At 45.1% G+C, this 25545-nt stretch overlaps 1 long non-coding RNA gene across 1 annotated transcript; it reads right to left on the reverse strand.

Moving 5' to 3' along the window:
* Positions 1 to 15254: 15254 nt before the first annotated feature.
* LOC147572826 (uncharacterized) lies at positions 15255 to 16604 on the reverse strand. Its single transcript, XR_015245550.1, has 2 exons — positions 16500 to 16604; positions 15255 to 16046 (listed from the first exon to the last, which is right to left on the reverse strand). It is a non-coding gene; the product is annotated as an uncharacterized LOC147572826 (long non-coding RNA).
* Positions 16605 to 25545: the final 8941 nt, after the last annotated feature.

Consider the following 25545-nt stretch of genomic DNA (forward strand, 5'->3'; position numbering starts at 1 on the left):
AGTTGGTTTAAGCGTCTGACTTCAGCTCAGGTCATGATCTCACTGCTCATGACTTTGACCTCTGTGCTGGCAGCTGGGTCCTGGAGCCTGAAGCCTGATTCTGATTCTTTGTCTCCCTCTCTCTTCCCCTCCCTGGCTCATGCTCACTCGTTCTCTCTCTCTCTCTCTCTCTCTCTCTCAAATATAAATTGAAACATAGAAAATAGGTCTAGAATATATGTGTAGACAGTAACATACTTAAAATGACTGCTGATTAAAACAAAGAAATAGCCTGAAACTCCAAGCATAAATTACTGTTGTTTCCCTAGGAACCCATCATATATCAGGTTGACCATTAAGCTGAATAAAAGCATTAATCTTTTAGTAACTTGGAAGAGATAAGCATACTATATTAGCTTGTAAGGTTTGGTATATATCATCGTGGTAGACCTATTTTCTTTAATGATCAAGAAATTAATTTAAGGTCTCTTTTATTTGGGTATTCAGGATTAAGATAAGTAACCCGAGGCAATGAATTAAGACCATTTTAGAACTGAGCTGGAGTTAAAAATCCAGAGACTGGAGTCATGATAAAGATAGTTTGAACATTCCATTTCATCAATAAAAAAAAAAATTACAGCTCCTGGATGACAATCATCATGTTGGAGGAGAGTTTCTGGGATTCCCTCCACAAATGGGACATGATTTTGAGTCAAGGATACAGCCTCGCTGACTGTACTTTTACTGAAATGATGGTTCAGATACCAACAGTGTTGTCTGTTTGAATTGTCTTTTGCAAAACTGATATCCTTTCAGTTTTCAGCATGATTCATTTCCTAAAAAGAAAAAAATGTTTCCCTCTTTCTGAACCATAACTCCATTTGTATTTAGAGTTACTAAGAATAGTATTTGTAAAAATGGTTAATAAATTGGAAGTCAACATAAGTTTGCTTGTGAAGTTATCAAATGGAAAACTGTTGCCAAAGCAGTTATTTTACGTTTTATAGGAAAACTAATCTTTTATGTCCTTACTGCATTTATGTTATATCCTATTCACTTTTGTTTCATGCTATTTGTCTGTGTGTGTGTGTGTGTGTGTGTGTGTGTGTGTGTGTGTGTGTGTGTGAGAGAGAGAGAGACTAAGTGAAATGTGTAAAATTTGGTCACTTAAAAAGTTTCACTAGTTTAGGCAAAGTCAGCCAGAAACAAATGCAATACATTATGTCCAAAGTAATCATGCAGATTTTCCATCATGAGAAATAGTTGGTTTATCTCAAGTGAATTTTCTTTCATCTTTTCTTTTCTTTTTAACAAGCCAAGTTATAGGAGAATATTTTCTTTCTGCTAACATTGAGGCGGGGCAAGAGCAGATTTGTGTCAGAGCACATTGTCCGTATTTATGAGAAACTAGGGAAATTAAGAAAGCCACTTAGTTACAAAGCTCAGTGGGGATTCATGACTGACTCAGGGTTTTCAAAAAATAGTCTGTTGGGAAGTCTTTTATTTACTGGGTTAGTTTTTTTTTTTACTCTATTTTTTTTTTTAATTTACATCCAAGTTAGTTAGCATAATGTGCAACAATGATCTCAACAGTAGATTCCTTAATGCCCCTTACCCATTTAGCACTTCACTCCTCCCACAATCCCTCCAGTCACCCTCTGTTTGTTCTCCACATTTAAGAGTTTCTTATGTTTTCCCCCTCCTTGTGTTTATATTATTTTTCTTTCCCTTCCCTTGTGTTCATATGTTTTGTATCTTAAAGTCCTCATATGAGTGAAGTCCTAAGATACTTGTCTTTCTCTGACTAATTTCACTTAGCCTAATACCCTCTAGTTCCATCCATGTAATTTCAAATGGCAAGATTTTATTCTTTTTGCTTGCTGAGTAATACTCCATTGTGTATGTATATCTACATACATATATATGTATACATATACATATATACATATATATACCATGTATATATGTATGTGTCTACATGTATATATGTATATATGTGTATATATGTATGTATGTATATATACCATATCTTCTTTGTCCATTCATCCACTGATGGACATTTGAGCTTTTTCCATGCTTTAGCTATTGTTGATAGTGCAACTAGAAACTTTGGGTTCACTTGTCCCTTCGAAATAGCATATCTGTACTCGGATAAATACCTAGTAGTGCAACTGCTGGGTTGTAGGTTTGTCCTCTTTTTAATTTTTTGAGGAACCTACCTGCTGTTTTCCAGAGTGGCTGCGCCAGTTTGCATTCCCACCAGCAGGGCAAGAGCTCCTCTTTCTCCACCTCCTTGCCAACATCTGTTGTTGCCTGAGTTGCTAATGTTAGCCATTCGCACAGGGGTGAGGGGTATCTCATTGTGGTTTTGATTTGTATTTCCCTGATGATGAATGATGTTGAGCATTTTTTCATTTGTCTGTTGGCCCTCTGGATGTCTTCCTTGGAGAAGTGTTTGTTCATGTCTTTGTCCATTTCTTCACTGGATTACTTGTTTTTTGGGGTGTTTAGTTGGATAAGTTCTTTATAGATTTTGGATACTAATCCTTTATCTGATATGTCGTTTGCAAATATCTTCTCCCATTCTGTTGGTTGCCTTTTAGTTTTGCTGATTGTTTCCTTCGCTGTGCAGAAGCTTTTCATTTTGATGAGGTCCTAATAGTTCATTTTTGCTTTTGTTTCCCTTGCCTCCAGAGACGTGTTGAGTAAGAAGTTGTGGAGGCCAACATTAAACAGGTTTTAGCCTGCTTTCTCCTCAAGGATTTTGATGGCTTCCTATCTTACATTTATGTCTTTCATCCATCTTGAGTGTCTTTCATCCATTTTGAGTGTGAGAAAGTGGTCCAGATTCATTCTTCTGCATGTCGCTGTCCAGTTTCCCAGCACTCTTGCTGAGGAGACTGTCTTTATTCCATTGGATATTCTTTCCTTCTTTGTCAAAGATTAGTTGGCCATACATTTTTGGGTCCATTTCTGTGTTTGTATTCTCTTCTATTGATCTGAGTGTCTGTTATTGTGCCAGTACCATACTGTCTTGGTGATTACAGCCTTGTAATGCAGCTTGAAGTCCAGGATTGTGATGCCTCCTACTTTGGTTTTCTTTTTCAAGATTGCTTTGGCTATTCGGGGTCTTTTCTGGTTCCATACAAATTGTAGGATTGTTTTTTATAGCTCTGTGAAGAATGCTGGTATTATTTTGATAGGTATTGCATTGAATATGTAGATTGCTCTGGGTAGTGTCGACATTTTAACAATATTTGTTCTTCCTATCCAGGAGCATGCAATATTTTTCTTTTTTGTGTGTTTGTCATCTTTAGTTTCTTTCATAAGCTTTCTATAGATTTCAGTGTATAGATTTTTCACCTCTTTGGTTAGATTTATTCCTAGGTATTTTAAGGTTTTTGGTGCAATTGTAAATGGTATAGATTCTGTGATTTCTCTTTCTGTTGCTTCGTTGTTGGTGTATAGGAATGCAACTGGTTTCTGTGCACTGATTTTATATCCTGCCACTTTGCTGAATTCATGCATTATTTCTAGCAGTTTTTTGGTGGAATCTTTTGAGTTTTCCACATAGACTTTCATGCCATCTATGAAGAGTGAAAGTTTGAGCTCCTCCTGGACGATTTGGATGCCTTTTATTTCTTTGTGTTATCTGATTGCTGAGGCTAAGACTTCCAATATTATGTTGAATAACAGTGGCAAGAGTGGGCATCCCTGTCTTGTTCCTGACCTTAAGAGGAAAGATCTCAGTTTTTCCCCTTTAAGGATGATATTAGCGTTGGGTCTTTCATATATGTCTTTTATGATCTCGAGGTATGATCTTTCTATCCCTACTTTCTTGAGAGTTTTTATCAAGAAAGGATGATGTATTTTGTCAAATTATTTTTCTGCATCTATTGAGAGGATCATGTGGTTCTTGTCCTTTCCTTTATTGATATAATAAGTCACATTGATTGTTTTGCAGATATTGAACCAGCTTTGCATTCCAGGTATAAATCCCACTTGGTCGTGGTGAATACAGTTTAAATGTATTGCTGGATCTGGTTGGCTAATATCTTGTGGAAGATTTTTTGTGTCCATGTTCGTCATGAAAATTTGTCTATACTTCGCCTTTTTAGTGGGTCTTTTTCTGGTTTTGGAATCAAGGTAATGCTGGGTCCATAGAAAGAGTTTGGAAGTTTTCCCTCCATTTCTTTTTTTGGGACAGCTTCAAGAGCATAGGTGTTAACTCTTACTTAAATGTTTGGTAGAATTCCCCTGGAAAGCCATGTGGCCCTGGGATCTTGTTTTTTGGTAAATTTTTGATTACTAATTCAATTTCTTTGCTGGTTATGGGTCTTGTCTGGGAAACTTTTAATCTCTCCTTCTTTTTGAATGACAGACTTACTGGATAAGGAATTCTTGGCTGCATAGTTTTCTGATTCAGCACATTGAATATATCTTGCCTGCCAATTCTCTGTGGATAGGTCTGCTGCAAACCTGATCTGTGTTCCCTTGTAGGTTAAGGATTTTTTTCCCTTGCTGCTTTCATGATTCTTTCCTTGCCTCAGTATTTTGTGGATTAGACTATGATATGCCTTTTACTGGTCGGTTTTTGTTGAATCTTATGGGAGTCCTCTGTGCTTCCTGGATTTTGATGTCTGTACCTTTTCCCAGGTAAGGAAAATTATCTGCTATGATTTCCTGACATAACCCTCCTACCCCTTTTTCTCTCTTTTCATCTTCTGAGAGCCCAGAATATGATTCTGATATTCCTTTTTAATGAGTCACTGATTTCTCTAATTCTTAAATCGTGCTCTTTTGCTTTAGTGTCCATTTTTTTTTCTGCTTCAGTATTCTCCATAAGTTTGTCCTCTCTATTGCTGATTTCCTGCTCTGCCTTATCCATCCTTGCCGCCGTGGCATCCATTCGAGATTGCATCTCAGTTATAGCATTTTTTATTTCATCCTGACTAGCTTTTACTTCTTTTATCTCCTCAGAGAGGGATTCTAATCTGTTTTCAGCCCCAGCTAGTATTCTTATTATTGGGATTCTAAATTCTGGGTCAGACATCTTGCTTGTTCCAGTGTTGATTATGTTGCTGGCTGTCGTTTGTTCCTGCTGTTTCTTTTGGGGTGAATTCCTATTTTGTCATTTTGAAGGAAGACAAGGAATGAATAAGGTAATAAATTAAAATTTAAAAATTAAAAACAACATACGTGCACACATACATACACACACACACACACACACACACACACACACACACACACCAAATAAATGATGCTAGATCCTAGGTGTGTTCTGGTCTGGCTATTGAAAGGAACTTGACAGATTAGATTAAAAATGGGGGGAAAAAGGAAAACGTTTGAAAATTTGAGAAAATGAATACATGAAATAGAATAAAATGAAATGAGGGATGTAAAATTGAATTTGAAAAAACTACAAAAAATAAAATATATAGCAGAAAAAATACAGAAAAATATTTTTAATAAAAATTGATAATAAAAATAAATTTTTCTCTTTCTGTATTCAAGAAAAAAAAGAAATTAAAAAAAAGAAAACTGAATAGATGGACCAGCAAACAGACTGAAATATGACTGAAATTACATTGCTTTCCCCTAGAAGTCAAACTATGAAGCACTTTGTATTCCATAAACTAAGCAGGCAGAGAGATTTGTGGTGTTCCTGAACAGTGAGTTTGGCCCAGTCAGGCATGGCTTAGTGTAACAGCTCTGCTCTCCGCTAGATGGTGCTGCTTAGATTACTGGGGTGGAATGCTGTAGTGCTTGTTGGTGTATATGCACATGCACGGCAATGGTGAAAATGGTGTCACTCAGCTACCCAGTCTTTAGTATCAGAACTCTGTTCCCTCCCCAAACAGCAATCCTACACCCATCCTTTGTCTCTGGTTTCTGTCTACTCCCCACCTTAACACTGTCCATGACCAAGCCTTCAAGTTTCCAGGTGCCACCTCCCTCTTGAGTTTTATCTCCAATGCGGCAGTGTTTCCTGACCCCTCACTTCTGAGGGACTGCGGCTTTGACCTGCTCAGATCCTCTGGGGAGGGTCTCACTGATCAATGCCCAGGTTCCAGCCTCACCCAGGACCATGATACTGCCAATGCCGAGAACTGCAGCTGGGTGCCAGCCTGCTCTAGAAAAAGTTTACCCGATCCTGTAGCAGTGGCATTTCAGGGATTATGGCACATCACAACACACACCTGGTACCAGACTCCACCCTCAATGACCTTGTTCCAGCACCAGTGAATGTGGTTGTTTGCTGAGGTCTGCTGGTATCAGTTGGCTACACACCCTCTACCAAATGTCCTTCCGCTTCTCCTTTGGTGGCCAGAGGACCTTCCAGACCCCACTCTGCTCCTGGGGATTCACCCTTCCCACCAGAACACTGCCAGTTAGTGAGCTGTGGAGTTTCAGACTCTGCACTCCCCCTGTTTATAGAGTCTTAATGGAATTTAAGCCCCCTCCTTTCTCCCTCTATAGTTCAGTCCCTGCGACTGTTTCCACCTTTCCACTTTCTCTCTGGCTGCTTTTGAGGAGGCTGCTTTTCCCGTACTCTCCCCCATCTCTGTCCTCTCTCTGCAAGCAAAAACAGCTCCCAGCCCTCTGCAGCTTCTCTCTCCCCTGTTCACCTATCTGTGCTGTGTACCTGCTGAGTTTTGTGGTTCAGGTTCAGATCATTGTATTAATCTTCAAAGAAGTTTTCTAGGTGTGCAGGATGGTTCAGTGTTGATCTGGCTGCATTTCATGGATGCAAAATGCAAAAAAAAAAAAAATTTCATGCTGTTCTGCCATCTTGGCGCCTCCCTTACTGGGTTAGGTTTATAGAGCAAAATATATATATATTTTTTTGGTCATAAGAATGAGTTTTAGGTCCCACAGAGCCCATATCTCCACTAAAAACTTTTAGCCCATCATGTTCTTACCAACCAGAATTTTCTCTCTGGCAAGCCCAATTAAATTATGCCATTGCCTGCTTGACAAGCAGGATTACCTTCCCTTTATCTTGTACGTTGGAGGATAAAATCCTTAATAGGGTTTTTATACTGTTCAACGAACCTTCCAACTCTTCGCTCTCGCCTCCTCTGTCCCTGTCTTTTCCAGCTGCTTGGTCTCCTTGAAATTCCTAAGTGCTAATATTAAACAGGTGGTGGTGCTGCCCTGCCATCCTACTGTGTTTCTCTGGTCTACTCACCTACATGACTGCTCCATAGCTTTCATTCACTCCTCCAATCTCTAATACATAAGTCTTTTTTAAAATTTTTTATGTTTATTCATTTTTTTATGAGAGAGAGAGAGCACAAGCAGGAGAAGATCAAAACGAGAGGAAGACACAGGATTTGAAGCAGACTCCAGGCTCTGGGCTGTCATCTCAGCCCGACACAGGGCTCGAACCCACGGACCGTGAGAGCATGACCTGAGCCACAGTCGGTTGCTTAACCAACTGAGCCACCCAGGTGTCCCTCTAATACATCAGTCTTGATTATTCATCTCAGCTGATTCCTTTGTTCTCTATTCTACTTAAAAAGCAGAATTAGTTAGTAGGTGTATCTTGCTGCTCCTAGAGAGGAATTGTCCATGCTCCTGCCTGAGGCCAGCCCCTCCAGCCTTACATTAGATCCCATTAGATTCACGACCTTCAATTCTTTCCCCCTTCCTTAGGATGTTGGCAACTCTCACCTCCTTGGCATGGTCAATTTTCCCCTCTTGACTGCATCATCCCCCAAAGCATATAAACATGTTATTGCTTTTCCCCTAAGAAAAATATTCCTCTCCTGATCCCATTGGTCATTCTTAGATACGATTCCATGTGTCTGTTCCCCTTTTTCTGCCAAAACCAGAGATACATTCATTTTTTCCAGTTTCTCTAATCCATGACCTCTAGAAGCTAGTCAAATTAGGCTTCTTTTTTTCAACGTCACCAAAGACCTCCATATTGCTAAGTCCCTTGGGCAATACTAGACTTCTTTCTTTATTCTTGGTCTTCAACTTACTTGACCTATCAATAATATTTAGATCAATGCAAATGTTCACTGTTAGGGACTGAATGTTTATGTCCCACCCTAAATTTATATGTTAAAACTCTACTCCCCAATATGATGGTGTTAGGAGGTGGGACATTTGGGAAGTAATTAGGATTAGATGCGGTCATGAGGATGATGTCCTTAGGGATGGGATTAGTGCCCTTGTAATGAGTTATGAGAGAGCTTGCCTCTTTTCTCTGCTTCTGCCACATGAGGATACAAAAAGAAATCTGCACCCCAGAAGAGAGTTCTCACCGGAACCTGAACAAGATGCTCCTTGATCTTGGACTTCTAGACTCCAGAACTTTGAGAAATAAGTTTGTATTGTTTATAAACCACCCATGTGTGGTATTCTGTTATATTAATCAGAACTAAGACACTCTCCTTGATACAGCATCATCACTTGGCTTGCAATATACAAAATCGATCAAGTCTCTTCTTCCTCAGTGTTTTCTTTGCTGGTTCCTGTTGTCTCCCCAAACCCTAAATATTGGAGGCTCCACGTCTCAATCCTTACATCTCTTCTTTTCGCTGTTATTACTCTCCTAAATACCTTTTCCCCTGATGACCCTCATATTTAAATCACCAGCCTAGACCTCCCTGTGAACTGCCATCTCCTATTTTTCCACTTGATGCCCTTGCTTGTATGTCTAACATCTCAAACACATTATATTCAAAACCAAAATCGTGATCCTGTTACAACCTTCTCATTCCAAAGTCCTCTTCCCATAGTAAATATAAATTCTGGGGCACCTGGGTGGCTCAGGCAGTTAGGCGTCCGACTTCAGCTCAGGTCATGATCTCGTGGTCCATGAGTTTAAGCCCCACGTCAGTCACTGTGCTGACAGCTCAGAGACTGACACCTGCTTTGGAGTCTGTGTCTCCATCTCTCTGAATCTGTCCCACCCACACTCTGTCTCTCTTTCTCTCTCTCTCAAAAATAAATAAGGATTTAAAAAAGTTTTTACAATGTATAAATTCTATTTTTCCAGGTGTTGGGTTTTAATATCTTGGAGGGTTTTTTTTGACTCCCCACTTTGTTTTATACCATACCCTCATATCCAGTCTGTCAGCAGGTACTGTTTGCCATACCTTTAAAATATATCTAAATCGGACTCCTTTTCATCCTCTCTGAATTTACCACCCTGGACCAAGCTACCATCATTCTTCATCTAGAGCACTGTAGCCGCCTTCTCATTGTTTCCTGCTTTATCCCTCTTTGACTCATAATTTTATTATTATTTTTTTAACAGAGAAGCCAAAATGGTCCTTTAAAAGTTTGACTATCTGACTCTTCCACTCACAATTCTGCATTGTCTTCCAGCTCTCTCGGAATAAAACCCAAAGTCATTACCCTGTGGCTTATGAGATCTTATATTATCTGCCCCCCATCCTTGCTAGTCTTTGATCTTAGATGCTTGACCTGAATTTTTCTTGCTTTATTGAGATATAATTGACAAATTACATTATGTGGGTTCAAGATGTACAATGTGATGCTTTGGTACACATATATATTGTGAAATATACATTACCACAGTAAGGTTGGTCAATACATTCAACACCTCACATTTTTACCTGTTTGTGTATGTCGGGTTGGGGGTGGTAAAAATACTTACTCTATTAGCAACTCTCAAATACAGAGTACAGTATTGTTAACCATTGTCTCCATGCTGCACAATCCCCAGAACTTATTCATCTTACACTTGAAGGTTTGTGCACTTTGACCAACATCTTTCCATCCCTAGCCCTTGGCAATCACCAATTGCTCTTGGTTTCTATGAGTGAATATGACTTTTTTAGAGTCATAAATAAGTGGTATTACACAAGACTTGTCTTTCTCTGTCTGACTTATTTCACTTAGCACAATATACTCAAGGTCCATCCATGTTGTCACATATAGGAGGATTTCCTTTGTTATGGCTGAATAACATTTCATCACATATATGATATTCATATTATATATCATATATCCATATTATATATGATATATATATCATATATATGACATGTGAAATATCATATGATGTATATAAAACACACACACACACACACATATACATGTGTATACACACACACACACATCACATCTTTATCCATTCATGTCTTGGCTATTTTGAGTAATGCTGCAGTGAACATGTAGGGGTGGATATCTCTTTGAGGTATTGATTTTGTTTCCCAAGAGAATAAACAGATTTGTTTGTACATCCAGAGTGGGTTTGCTGGATCATATGGTAGTTCTATTTGTTTAAGTTTGTTTGTTTGTTTTGTTTGTTTGTTTGTTTGTTTATGCCATCTCTACACCCAGCATAGGACTCAAACTCATGACCCTGAGATCAAGAGTTGCGTGCTCCACTGACTGAGTCAGCCAAGTGTCCTGGTAGTTCTATTTTCAATATTTGGAAGATCCTCCATATTGTTTGCCATAGTGGGCATACTAATTTATATTCTTACCAGCAGTGCCCAAAGATTTCCTTTTCTGTACATTCTCACCAACACTTGTTATCACTTCTCTTTTTTTATAATAAGAATCCTAACAGGTGTGAGACCATATCTCATTGTGATTTTGATTTGCACTTTCCTGATGTTAGTGATGTGGAGCACCTTTCATGTACCTGTAGGCCATTGTGTGTCTTTAGAAACATCTTTGGGAAAATGTCTAAGTTCTTTGCCCATTTTTAAACTGGATTATTTGTGGGTTCTGCTACTGAGTGATAGGAGTTCTTTATATATTTTGGATATTAACCCCTAATTGGACATATGATTTGCAAATATTTCCTCTCGTTCTGTAGGTTCACATTTGATTTTGTTGACAATTTCTTTTTGCTGTGAGATGCTTCTTAGTTTCATGTAGTGCCACTTGTTTATTTAATTTTTATTGCTCGTGCTTTTGGTGTCACATCCAAAAAATGTCAAGACCAATATTAAGGGGCTTTTCCTGTTGGTTTTCTTCTAGGAGTTTTACAGTTTCATGTACAACATTTAAGTACTTTGAGTTAATTTTTGTGACTAGTATCAATGTGAGTTCAATTTCATCTTTCTGCATGTAGCTAGTCAGTTTTCCAGCACCGTTTATGGTAGAGACTGTCCTTTACCCATTGTATATTCTTGCCTTCTTTGTTATAAATTAATTGACCACATATGCATGGGTTTATTTGGGGCTTTTTATTTTGTTGGCCTCTGTGTCTTTTTTTATGACAGTACCCTAATGTTTTGATTGTGTAACTTTGCGATACAATTTCAATCAGGAAGCATGATGCCTCTAGCTTTATATACTTCCTCAAGTTGATTTGGCTATTTGGAATCTTTTGTGGTTCCATACTGTTACAGAACCAGGCTGGTATGCTGGAGGAAAAACCAAGCAGCACTCGGAGATCTTTGTAGATGAGAGATTTGTTTAACACTGGCGGGCTCAAAGGAGACTGTTTCTCCAAAAATCTGAGCGCCAAATGCAAGTGGGGAGGGTAATTTATAGTCATCACCTTCCACATCTGTGGGGGCTTTCCCGTGAGCAGCAAATAAAGGAAGAAGAACACAGAGGAGGGGTCTCCAAGCCAGAGACCAGAGTCTGTTTTATCCCCATCAGCCATATTTGGCATACTTTATTCACTTCTGCAACAATACAAATTTTAGAGCTGTTTTTTTTCTACTTATGTGAAAATGCCATTGGAACCTTGATAGAGATTGCATTGACCTACAGATGGCTTCAGGTACTATGGACATTTCAATGGTATTAATTCTTCTGATTCATGAACATAGGATATCTTTTCATTTGTTTCTGTCTTCATTAATTTTTCATCAAAGTTTTATAAGTTTCCGTGTACAGCCCACTGTCTCCAGAAATTTGGGTGCTACTGGGTCCTATAGAATATGTACATCTTTCAAATTCTCCCACTCTTATTTGTGTTGTGGCCTCTGTGGCCTATAGAGGAAATGGGGGAAATTTCCTCTGATGCCTAATATACAGACAGGTGTAGTTTGGAAACCCACACAAAGGAACTCAAGTTGCTATTGAACCCAATACTGACACCATCTAGTTGGAAACAGGAACAAGCGAAGCAGTCACTGGCTGAACTCAGAGGGGTTTCACTGGTGATCACTCATGAGCTCTAGTAATTAACCATTTGCACTGACAGGTAGACTGTTCTAAAGGGATTAACCTAGAATTTTGACACTGGGAAGCCAAAGGGCAGATTATCACAACTAAACCCTGTGTTATCAGGATATGGTATCAGGACATTTGGGCTCACCTGCAAGAGCCTGACTTGATCCTCACTGTTTTCCAAGTCTTGGCCCATAAAGCACCGGTTGGTAGAAAGGAAAAATGGAATATTAAAGCAGCAGATTAAATTATTAACAGGGAAAACCACCTTGGCCCGGTGTACTAATGTGCTGTCACAGGCTTTAAGGCATTTGAATGATCAAACATTATGGTCCATGGCTCCATATGCCAGACTGGGGACCCCTGCTGAGCCACCCAATATTATAAAGGTATAGAAGTCTAGGGAGATAGTTATGGCCCCTGTTATGCCCAGAATTCATGATCCCCAAAGACCACCAAGGAGCCGAGTCTGATGCAAAAGCAAAGAGCCTTTATTCGAGCTAGCCCGAGCTCAATTCCCTACCTGCACCAACGCAGCGGTGAGATGCCGGAGAGAGCCAGCGAGTTTCAAAAGCACAAAGGTTTTATAGGGGTCTAGGGGCAGTTGGTGAGGTAATGGTTGTGGCCTTAGCTGATTGGCTGGGGAAGGGTTGTGGCCTCAGCCGATTGGCTGGGGAAGGGTTGGAGTCCCATTACGCAGGTTGCCGGGCGTGTTTTGATCAGGAATTTTGAACGGGTGAGCGGGAGGTTACTCAAAGGTAGGAGGCGTGGTCTGAGGTTTCTGTGATTTTCTCAGAAAGGGGGTCATGTCAGGGACATAGTCACTCAAGGTGGAGGACACAGAACAAGATGGAGTCGGCTGGCGTAGGTCCGCTCTTTCAGCCCCCACTCTCACTGTGGATTAATATGCTATGCTTCTGAGAACACCAAAATGTGTTCTTTACTGGAATTTGCCATGGGATGTTCCATAGGATAGGTGAGTTACTTTGTACCCCTGGGTGAAGGGGATCTACTCAATCTCTACTGGGATCCTGTTGTTCTTCTGAAAGGCAGACCTGTGGAAATTCACTGTACCTGTAATGGAGCATACCCCAGTGAAAGAGGGGAGAACCTGGGGGTCCTGGTCTGCATATTCTGCCCCAGTCTATCTCCTCATGCCTGACAGTGCTGCTTCCTCATGCCAACATGTATGGCATGCACAACTTAAGTTCCTAAAGCTTTGTGTGTCCCTCTCCTTCAAGGCCATAATGCACTGACATCCCCTGGCAATCAAGAGGCTGACCCCTAGCCTGGGTATAAGCCCTAGCAACTGACTCTGCAGTACATACAGCAGATTAAGTGCAACTACTGTAGAGCCTTGGAATGGATGGAATGGCATATTGCCAGGATTTGCCCTTAAAATAGAGTGACTTGGTAAATGTAGGAACAGCATGTACTATGTTCCTTCCTTCCTTCCTTCCTTTTTCTTTCTTTCTTTCTTTCTTTCTTTCTTTCTTTCTTTCTTTCTTTCTTTCTTTCTTTCTTTCTTTTCTGGTGGAGCCTCTGTGATTTCTCTATATAATAAGATCATGTTATTTGCAAATGGGTGATTTTACTTATTCCTTCCTGATTTGGAAGCTTTTTATTTCTTTTTCTTGCCTGATTGCTGTGGTGGGGCTTCCAATACTACATTGAATACAAGTGGTGAGAGTGGACACCCTTGTCTTGTTCCTGATCTTATTGCAAAAGCTTTCAGCTTTGACTACTGAATGTGATATTCTCTGTGGGCTTGTCATAAATGGCCTTTATTATGTTGAAGTAAATTCCCTTTATACCAAATTTATTGAGAGTTTTGAATTTTAAGTTCTTTTGCATCTAAGTCCTCCAAGTCCCGGGTAAGTGCTCAAATGTGGCCTGGGTAAGAAAACACTGTCATCTGCAGCCAAGGTGACCTTGTGTTGTGCTTTTATTCTGTGAATGAACTGCCACTAAATGCTGTCCCTCCATAATTCTTCCTAACCCCATTGGAGAAGACTCTGGGGCCAGATTCTCCCTCCTGGTTCCAAGGTCCCTAGGTGACTCCTTATGCCCATACAAAAACTAGGACAAAGAGGTCAGGGGGATCATTCCTGTGGCCCAGTTGTCCGTCTCTGCCTGGCTTGCCCATGCCCTGATGGAGGGTAAAGCCAGGGCCAGAGCTATTGAGGTGGATTGGGAAGGGGGAAAGAACTGAAGGCAGCCAGCCCAGAGTGGTGGGTTTGCACGATCGTGGCTCACTGCTCCATCCACCATCCCATGGATCTGCTGCCTCTTCTGTTCCTGGATGCTGCTACTGCTTCCAGGCCCCAGCTTGCACCAGCACAGGTGAGTGAGGATTCTGCCCTTTGGGGACTCATGAGTCCTGCAGAACTCCTCCAGCTCTTTCCAGGGGTTCCCAGTCCTGCATTTCTTCCATGGTGCTCAGGAGCTCCGTTCCTCAGCCCTTCATAGGGGCCCCAACCCCTGCACCCCTCTCAGGGCCCAGGAATCCCTCAGCCTTGCCAGGGGCCCAGAACCCCCCCCCCCCCGCCCACCCTACACACACACGTTCCAACCTCCTGCTGCCATCTGCAGCTCTCCCAGCTGCTGGCCTGTGATCCTGAGCTGACCATTCGCTCCGTCCATCCTTGGGGACTCAGATTAAATCACAAGGTGGGATATGGGAAGATGAGAGAAAAATGGGTAGAGGGAGCTGAGCCTGAGGTTGGGGGAAGCACATATTGTGTCTTGCTCAGCCACCCCAGGAGTCATTCTTGAAGGGTCCCCTCTGCAGCTGCTCATTTCTGAGGTGCACAGAAGGACACATGCACAGAGAAAGAAACAGACACCACAAGCACAGAGACACACAGGCATGGAACCATGCACAGTCTCCTCTGAAGACTCAGGTATGGGGCTCGTGGACAGGCTCACACACAGACCCACACTGCAGACATAGACACCCTCAGAGGAACTCTCTCTCTCTCTCTCTCTCTCTCTCTCTCTCTCTCTCTCTCTCTCTCACACACACACACACACACACACACACACACACACGCATGCACACACAGATACACACATTCAGGGACATGGGCAACCCTCCCATGAAACTGTTATGCCCAGAATTCGTGATCCCCAAAGACCACCAGGGAGCCGAGTCCGATGCAAAAGCAAAAGAGCCTTTATTCGAGCTAGCTCGAGCTCAATCCCCTACCTGCACCGACGCAGCGGTGAGATACCAGGGAGAGAGAGCGAGTTTCAAAAGGACAAAGGTTTTATTGGGGCCTAGGGGCAGTTGGTGAGGTAATGGCTATGGCCTCAGCCGATTGACTGGGGAAGGGTCCGAGTCCTGTTAGGCAGGTGAGGGGGGGTTACTCAAGGGGAGGAGGTGTGGTCAAGGTGAAGGACACAGAACAAGATGGAGTCAGCTGGCGTAGGCCCGCCCTTTCATTCCCCCCTTGTCATGTAGCTTAGGGACCCAATCATGGGACCCGCTGCATTTATGGTGACAAGGGGAACAGAGTTTGGAGGTTTACGCAAAGTTCTGGGAAGCAAGTGTCCCTGGGGTGGCTCTGGGAGGTCTGATTAAGTATTGTCCCCGAGCTGGTGTCTATGATCTGCCAGGTGATGTTTTGGGGGGCATGGGGACTCCTGGCAGCATGAGCAATGACAAGCAAAATTAACAGAGTTACCAATATTAGGTGGGTCAAATGCGCTGTAGCTTGAGCTTGAGCGAGTTGTGTTGGTCCCGACTGATGGCCCATCACGTGACGAAGTCCTTCCGGATCAAGGAGGTGTCCACTGGCCGAACGTGGGTGTGATGGACCCAGGTCGTGATGCCGTCTACTTTGAGAGTGGTGGGGGTTGTCAACACCACGATGTAGGGTCCCTTCCAGCGCAGCTCGAGGGTCTCTCGGTGGTGCCTCTTGACGTAGACCCAGTCTCCCGGCCTGTACTGATGAGGTGTCGGGGTCGGGCCAGCCTCATAGATGGCATGGAAGCGCAGCCAAATGTCCTCGTGCGCCCTCTGGAGCCCTCTCAAGGAAAGAAAAAGTTCTTGATCTTTAAACTCAGCAATAAGTTCAGCTTGAAGGCTGGGAATAACAGGGGGTGGTCTGCCAAACATGATCTCATAGGGAGTAAAACCCAGAGTGTAAGGAGTGTTTCTAACCCGGTAAAGGGCGTACTGTAGGAGAGTCACCCAGTCCCTGCCAGTCTCCATGGTTAATTTGGTAAGGGTCTCTTTTAGGGTTCTATTCATTCTTTCTACCTGTCCTGAGCTCTGGGGCCTATAAGCACAATGTAATTTCCAGTTTGCCCCCACCGCCTTGGCTACTGCCTGTGTTACCTGCGAGATAAAAGCTGGTCCATTGTCTGATCCTACCATGGCAGGAAAACCATACCTGGGTAAGATGTCTTCTAGTAGCTTCTTAGCCACCATCTGAGCCGTTTCATGCTTGGTTGGGTATGCCTCCACCCAGCCAGAGAAGGTGTCTGTATATACTAAAAGATATTTTTTTTAATTTTTTTTTCAACGTTTATTTTATTTTTGGGACAGAGAGAGACAGAGCATGAACGGGGGAGGGGCAGAGAGAGAGGGAGACACAGAATCAGAAACAGGCTCCAGGCTCTGAGCCATCAGCCCAGAGCCTGACGCAGGGCTCGAACTCCCGGACCGCGAGATCGTGACCTGGCTGAAGTCGGACGCTTAACCAACTGCGCCACCCAGGCGCCCCCTAAAAGATATTTATAACCATACTTTCCTGGTTTGACTTCAGTGAAGTCGACTTCCCATTGGGCTCCTGGTCTGGTGCCTCTGAGCCTGGTTCCTTTTTTATTTGATGTGGCTCTCGAGTTGGTGAGTTGGCAGGTCTTGCAGGCAGATACAACTTGCTCTATTTTAGTGTCCTGTTGGTGAATCTTGATTCTGGCATGTGAGATTAAGTCTTTTAATTTTCAGGCCCCCATGTGAGTAGACCGATGCACGTGCTCTAATATTGAGACTCCGAGCCGGTCTGGCAGCACGAGCTCCTTGTTAGGTGTATACCACCATCCCTTTATCTCCTGGGCCATGGGGAGTTTCTTGATCCTCTGTAACTCCTTCTGGGAGTATTTCGGCTGGTCTGGTAAAACTGGGTCTCCCGGGTCCGGTAGTTGTATGGTCATGGTGGGGACTGGAGTAAGGGCTACTACCTTGGCTGCCTGGTCAGCCTTTCGATTACCTCTAGCTACTGGGCTATCAGCTTTTTGGTGCCCTTGGCAGTGGATAATGGCTAGCTTGGCAGGAAGCCATAAGGCTGTAAGCAGGTTAAGTATCTCCTGCTTATTTTTATAGTCCGTCCTTCTGCCGTCAGTAACCCCCTCTCCTGATAAATTGCCCCATGAATATGAGCTGTGGCAAATGCATAACGGCTGTCTGTGTAGATGTTAAGCCATTTTCCAGCTCCCAGCATCAGCGCCTTGGTGAGGGCTATGAGCTCTGCTCACTGGGCTGACGTTCCGGAGGGTAGAGCCTCCACCCATACGGTATCCGTTTCGGTGACCACCGCTGCACCCGCATACCTGTGTCCGTCCCGCACAGAGCTGCTGCCATCAGTGAACCAAGTAGCCTCGGCATTGGGGAGGGGCCGGTTGGTCAGGTCCGTCCGGAATCCATGTACTTGTTCCAGGATTCCCGCACAGTCATGTAGTGGGGCACCTAGGTCAGGGTCGGGCAGCAGGGTGGCAGGATTGAGGGCTGCACTGGGGTGGAACCGCACTCTTGGAGGGTTGAGTAGGAGGCTCTGGTAATGAGTCGCACGTGTGTTGCTCATCCATCTATCAGGAGGCTGTTTCAGGACCCCTTCAATGGTGTGTGGGTTGTGATCCAGATCTCCTGTCCTAGGGTCAGTTTGTCTGCATCCTTGACTAGGAGTGCTGTCGCCGCAATAATTCTTAGGCATGGCAGCCAGCCGGCAGCCACTGGGTCTAGTTTCTTGGACAGGTAAGCCACCGGGCGGTTCCAGGGGCCTAAGGCTTGAGTTAGAACCCCTTTTGCTATTCCCTTATGTTTGTCTACAAAGAGGAGGAAGGGCTTCGTAATGTCTGGTAGGCCCAGGGCTGGGGCACTTAGAAGGGCCTTTTTTAACTGATTAAAGGCAGTCTCTTCTTTTTCAGTCCATTTAAATGTTTTCCCCTCTTTGGTAGCTTCATATAGGGGCCTGGCGATCTCAGCAAAACCTGGAACCCAGAGGCGGCAGTAGCCGGCTGATCCTAGGAATTCCCTCATTTCTCTTCGGGAGGTGGGAGTAGGTATCTTTAGGACAGTTTCTTTTCTGGCATCTGATAACCGCCGCTGTCCACCCTCCAGGATATATCCCAGGTAACTTACCCTTTCCCTGCATATCTGAGCCTTCTTCGCGGATGCCCGGTAACCTAAGACCCCCAGGGTAGCCAGCAGGTCCTGGGTCCCTCGCTCAGTCTTTGGCTGTGTCGGCAGCAATCAAGATGCCATCTATGTACTGTAGAAGGGTGAGGCCAGGGTGCTCCCTTCTGTACTCACCCAGGTCCTCGTGTAGTGCCTCGTCAAAGATGGTGGGTGAATTTTTGAATCCCTGAGGTAGCCGTGTCTAGGTGAGTTGCCCACTGTAGCCCTCCTCCGGATCATGCCACTCAAAGGCGAACAAGGGTTGGCTCTGGGGTGCCAGTGGCAGACTGAAGAAGGCGTCCTTTAAATCTAGTACAGTATACCAGACCTCGGAGGGCACCAAGGAGCTCAAGAGAGTATATGGGTTGGGAACAGTCGGGTGTATGTCCGCGACCCTCTTATTTACTTCCCAGAGGTCTTGTACCGGTCAGTAGTCATTTGTGTGAGGCTTTTTGACCGGCAGTAAGGGGGGTGTTCCAGGCAGACTGGCAAGGAACTAGTACCCCTAGGCTTCGTAGTCTCCAGATGTGTGGCTGGATCCCCTTCTGGGCCTCCTGAGACATGGGGTATTGTTTGATCCTTACCGGACTCTCTCCTGGCTTGAGCTCTACCAGGACTGGGGTCCTGTGGGTGGCTAGTCCCTTCCCCCATCTCTGCCCAAACCGAGGGGAATTCTTGTAGCCATCTGTCTATATTATCCTCTCTCGGGAGAGCCTCCTGGTGGAGGAGGTATTCATCCTCCAGTTTCATGGTCAGGACCTGGATGGGGTGGCCCTTGCCATTGGTGACCTGAGGCCCCCCTTGTCTGAAAGTTATCTGGGCTCCATTCTTGGTCAGTAAGTCCCGTCCTAACAGCGGGTAGGGGCATTCTGGTATTACCATAAAGGAGTGGGATACCTAGCCTGTTCCCAAATCTACTGTTCTTCGGGTAGTCCATGAATACTGGCTCATACCAATTGCCCCTTGTAGGGACTGGTGGAACCAGGACTTCTTGCTAGCTAGTTTTCCTTGTGGGGTGCAGAGGACCGAATGTTGTGCTCCGGTGTCGACAAGGAAGTCAACAGGGGTCCCCTCCACTTTAAGAGTTACCCTGGGTTCGGGGAGAGGGTCCAAACCCTGACTCCCCTAATCACTTAGTTCATCTAGCTCTAGGACTTTTACTCGATCAGTCTTGCTTCCCTTCCCACCGGCCCTTTTTGGACAATCACGGGCCCAATGCCCTATCTCCTTGCAGTATGCGCACTGATCCTTCTGCAGCCTCTGCTTGCCCCCCTTGGTGGTTCCTTTACCTTTTCTTGCGTCGTCTGCCAGCTGCCGGAGACGGCGGTCTCGTTCCTCGGGGGAGTCAGCAGTGGTAGCTGGTAGTATTCTGGCCAGGTCTCGAGTCTGCTTACTGCTGGCAGCCGCCATGGCTCGAGCCTGCTTGTCCTCAGGAGGCTCCCAGTTATTCTATACCGTTTTGGCTACCACCAGTAAGTCCTGCAGACTTTTTTCTCCTAGTCTATCTATTTTCTGTAATTTTCTCCTAATGTCTATGGCCGACTGGTTTACAAAGGCCATGATAACAGCTGCCTTGCTTTCCAGAGCCTCTGGATCCATGGGGGTATAGGTACGGAATGCCTCCATGATCCGTTCTAAAAAGGCAGCAGGAGATTCATCTTTCCCCTGTTGTACATTTCCTACCTTGGCCAAATTGGTTGGCTTTCTAGCAGCCATTCGAAGACCCCCCATTAGAGTCTGGCGGTAGACCCGGAGCCTCTCCTTACCTTCTGCCGTGTTGAAATCCCACTGGGGCCAAGTTAAGGGGAAGGAGGCATCTATCTGAGCCTGGTTGGTGGTGGGATTCCCGTCTGCACCCAGAACTAGTTTTTGGGCCTCATTGAAGATTCTTTCTCTTTCTTCAGTTGTGAACAGGACCTGCAAAATCTCCTGGCAATCGTCCCACGTGGGCTGATGGGTAAAAAGAACAGAGTCTAATAAATCAATAAGCCCTGCCGGTTTCTCAGAAAACTTAGGATTCTGAACTTTCCAATAGTAGAGGTCACTAGTGGCAAAGGGCCAATAGTGATGGGGCTGATTCCCCTCCGTGTCTGGGGGTCCGGTGGCTCGCAGGGGCAGAATAGTGGAGTCAGCGGTGGAGGCGGATTGCTCCCTCTGAGCCCTTTGTCTGGTAAAGGGCGGGCTTCCCACTGGAGCGTTTCTGCCTCCCGCTCTCGGAACAGCGTCTGCCTCCCCCGGAGGGGGAGGATGGTGTTCTTCCGGCATCCTAGAGGGGTTATACGGGGGAGGAAAAATTAATTCTTCTTCAGTACCCCCCTGTAGGACAGGGTAGAGGGGTGCTGAAGGCTGGGTAAGACTTTTCTTCTTCTTTGTCCCCTGCAAAGCAAGAATGGATTTTGGCTCTAGAGGGAGCAGGGCTAGGAAGGGCTTAAGCCAAGAGGGTGGGTCTTCTACAAGGTCCTGCCAAGTGATAATGTAAGGGAGCTGATCAAGATGGCCTGTCTTAGGCCGAGAGATGATACTTCTGACTCGGTGGATGGTAGGGAGGTCGAAGGTCCCCTCTGGTGGCCATCCGACATTGAAAGTTGGCCACTTGCTAGAACAAAAAAACTGCCAGCGACCCTTTCGGACTTCCACACTGAGGTTGTTAGCTCTTCCCCTCACATCCTTAAAGTGATCAATCATAATACTTAGAGGAGTAGTCTGAGTCTGTCCCATAACGTCCGTCCAGTAAGTCCACAGAACAAAACAGAGAAACACAAAAACAGACAAACAGAGGGCCCCTAGAAAGTCTTCCAACTCCATGGAAGCAAAACCGAAAGCTAGCTTAGACATTTGAGGGGATTCCACGTCCCTCCAAAACCGATGAGGGGATTCCACGTCCCTCCAAAGACGACGGCCTCACGCCGACCAGTGGGAGCGACCCGCCTCGTCTCGGACCTTTGAGGGGATTCCACGTCCCTCCAGAAGGGAGGATCGGAACGTCTTCTGAAACTCCCGGCCCGTGGTCCTCCAGTGCGTCCACTTAGACCGCGTCGGGCACTACCAGAATTCCAGAAATGAGCTCACACAGAAAAGACAGAACAAACAGACAGACACTAACCATGGCCAGTCAGGCTCTCCGGGTCGGGGGTCCCTCGGGGGTCTTCAGGATCCCGGGCTGAGCCCCCAAATGTTATGCCCAGAATTCGTGATCCCCAAAGACCACCAGGGAGCCGAGTCCGATGCAAAAGCAAAAGAGCCTTTATTCGAGCTAGCTCGAGCTCAATCCCCTACCTGCACTGACGCAGCGGTGAGATACCAGGGAGAGAGAGCGAGTTTCAAAAGGACAAAGGTTTTATTGGGGCCTAGGGGCAGTTGGTGAGGTAATGGCTATGGCCTCAGCCGATTGGCTGGGGAAGGGTCCGAGTCCTGTTAGGCAGGTGAGGGGGGGGGGTTACTCAAGGGGAGGAGGTGTGGTCAAGGTGAAGGACACAGAACAAGATGGAGTCAGCCGGCATAGGCCTGCCCTTTCAAAACACACCCTACACACACTGGACACACAGAAAACACACACACACACACACACACACACACACACACACACACACACACACACAGTTGTTGATCAGAAACACCCAAAGTGAGAGCAAATTCACACATGCAACCAATACACACACAGACACATAACACAGATACACACAGATACTCCCACAGGGACACATGTACCCAAGAGACAGATAGTATAGTCACAGATACAGAGATTTGCACAGTGGATATATGCTCCTTCAGAGACACAGACACAGATACACATGCATACAGACAAACAACAGAGATAAATGATGAGGGAACAAAAGGCAAGCTGCAGGGCCTCAAACCCCCGCCCCCACCCCCATGTGGGATCTGTGTGATATCCCCTGGGCACTGCTGGCTGCCCAAGAACAAAGGAAAAGGAAAAAAACAAATGGTTAACTGATAGAGATCATAGTCCTGCAGGGCCTGTCTCCATCTATTTACAAATAACTTAATAAATCACGAGAAAAACACAATCTTATTAATAGACTAATCTCCAGAAATCTATGGACTTGGTTTCCTAGAACCCCAACATCATCCCTCCATAGTGATGTAGGAAACAAAGGCAGAAGGAAATGGCAGAGAGAATTAAATTTCCTTATACCCTGCAGCCCATTGACAGATACTTGAGGCCTGCAGACTAAAACATTTCTCTAGGAACTCCCTTTGTCTTGATGCTAATGTTTTGCTAGAGGGCAAACAAACCTAGTTTGACAATAGATAGGCCTCCAGTGTCCTGGGAGTCTCCTTTAGCATATGAAAGTCTCATTGGAAACTTCCCTGGACTTGACCACCCCCCCCCCCATCTCCATATATAACTAGTCTCTCCTCATGGCGCCTGGCCAGCTCTTTGGCCAAGAGTCCTGTCCCAGAGCTTTAATGAAATCACCTTTTTGAAACAAAGATGACTTCAAGAATTCTTTCTTGGCTGTCAGCTCCAGACACTATGAACCCCACTGTCACCCAAAACGTCATCAGAAAACATGAAAACAACCAAATATTAGGAAATTCATATCCACAGTCAATATACCCACAGTCACAGAACTCAGACTCACAGGTGCAAAATGTAGATCTCTCTCTCTCTCTCTCTCTCTCTCTCTCTCTCTCTCCCTCCCTCCCTCCCTCCCCAGAACAGTTCTGGCACTCCACTACAGGCCATTACTAGAAGGGGTGCACAGAACCTGGCATGACGTGTCCCATCTAAGTTGACATGGAAGGGGGTGGTTTCCTGGTTCCATCTCTGGGCTGGGCATCTGCCCCATGTCACTGCTTTATGGAGGGTTGTGCCCAGGCCTAGATTCCAGAGAGTGGCCAGAGTAGGGTGGCCACAGGGACAGGGGCACAGGGTAGAGACAGGGTACACTTAGAGTGGGGGTGTTGCATGGAGCCAGGTCAAGTGAGGGAGACAGGGGATCTTCTCCAGAGTCCTTGGGTGTGTCAAAGAGTGCTGCGCCCTCTCCCACAACAGTAATAGCACTAATGGCATCATCAGGACTAGTATATGATAGCATTATCATCACCACAGAGATGAATGACCGTCAGCCTGAGGTGCAGGAACCGGGCTGTGACCTTGCCCTCTGGTTTGGCCTCAGCTCTGTACAGGGTGACCTGGAGCAAAGCTGGGCTATGGGGCCAAGCATCTTTGTGGCCCTGGCTCCCTCTGGATTTTCTAGGCTCCAGCTTCCCACTCTCCCAACATCCCCTTCCAGACCCAAATCAGCAGTGAGCTTTTTCTCAGCCTGGGTCCAGCCTTCCCCTTGAGGGCTCTGAGCCTGGTTCTCCATCTGTGCAAGGGGTTAGAGATGGTATTGCCGCTGGGTCCTGAGCGCTGATGGCTGCAAAGGCAAAGGCTTGGCACAGGCCTGAAACTGAAGGGAACTGTGGTTTTCCCCTTTGTTGCCTTTAACAGCTATGCAACTTCTAAGGCACCAGACTGGGAAGACATGCCCCAGGGAGGTGATGACGCTGATATCCACTAGTGCTCAGCACATGGCTTCATCTTGTCCTCAGCACAGTTCTGGACACAGACATGGACACTCCCATTTTACTGAAGGAAACCAGCCCAGGCTCACACAGCTGGTAAGCAGCACACTGGATCTCAAACTTCAGGCTCCTGGCCCTGCCGCCAGGGGCAATGAAAGGCTCCCAAGATGGGAGGCTGACATTGGCTTTGGGGACACCTCCATGAATGATCTCACTTGTTCAAGGCCGCCAAAACTCTGTTCACTGCCTCTTCTTTCCCTGGTCCCTGCTCCCGTTATAATCAGGGTGACCCTGGCCACCCATCTTGGAATTCCCTAGGTCCACTTATAATCAATCAGGGCCTCTCTACCATTCTCTTTTGGGCCAGTCGGACTCCACCCCCTCTGGAGCTGGCCTCTCCTTGTATAACCTGGACAGCCCAACACTGGGGCTCTTTATCTAAAGGGAACGTAATACTATTGGTTTTTCACTCCTGTTTTGTTTCGGTTTTGGTTTTCGTTGTTTTGTATGGTTTCTTTATACTTAGGATGGAGACCTTGCTTTGCTATTTTAGCATTGCCAGAGTGGTTCCTGATATAACTAATTCACATAAAAATGAAAGTGAAGGGATTTAGAACAATGATTTTCAGATGGCTAATCATTGAGTCAATCATGTAGAGAAACTATTTAGGAAGCTCAGCTCAGGACAGAGCCCAGGAGAGATGATCACAGTAGGTTTGTCTAGTCCCCTGGGTCCCTGGACCCTGCCCACCTGCTCGGCCCTCCCCACCCAGCACACCTGGCGCTGCCAACATTCTGGGTGTTGTTGCGGGTTCCCCAGGAGAACACGGATGAACTATTTCTCTTAAAATGCTGTCATTCCTGGAGATCGCAGGAGATCCCTATTGAGTCAGCTGGATTTCTTCTCTGACGACCCCCGCCCCTGTAAGTTCATAATGTACAGCCCATGCCAATAGGTAGGAGAGTCACACAGATAAGTGACAGATCTACCACTGTTTGTGGTGTTAAAATGTCTAGGTCAATTAGAGATGATATGGGGACCAGACAATCTTCTCCCACCAATATTCCAGGATATTGCAGGCCAGGAGACATTTTGGATTACAATTTTATCATGTTCCTATCATTGAAGTCAAATATAGCTCTGTTTCTTTGGCATTTCTTGACTCATATTCTACTTCTAGAGGAACTTCTCAATTTCTAAACATACGGGAATTTCTTTTTTTTTCTATATATTTTTTTATGAAATTTATTGTCAAATTGGTTTCAATACAACACCCAGTGCTCATCCCAAAAGGTACCCTCCTCAATACCCATCACCCACCCTCCCTTCCCTCCCACCCCCTATCAACCCTCAGTTTGTTCTCAGTTTTTAGGAGTCTCTTATGTTTTGGCTCCCTCCCTCTCTAACTATTTTTTTTTCCTTCCCCTCCCCCATGGTCTTCTGTTAAGTTTGTCAGGATCCACATAGGAGTGAAAACATATGGTATCTGTCCTTCTCTGTATGACTT

The sequence above is a fragment of the Puma concolor genome, chromosome E3 (assembly GCF_028749965.1).
Source record: "Puma concolor isolate L17-30 chromosome E3, mPumCon1.1.hap2, whole genome shotgun sequence".
Taxonomy (NCBI): Eukaryota; Metazoa; Chordata; class Mammalia; order Carnivora; family Felidae; genus Puma; species Puma concolor.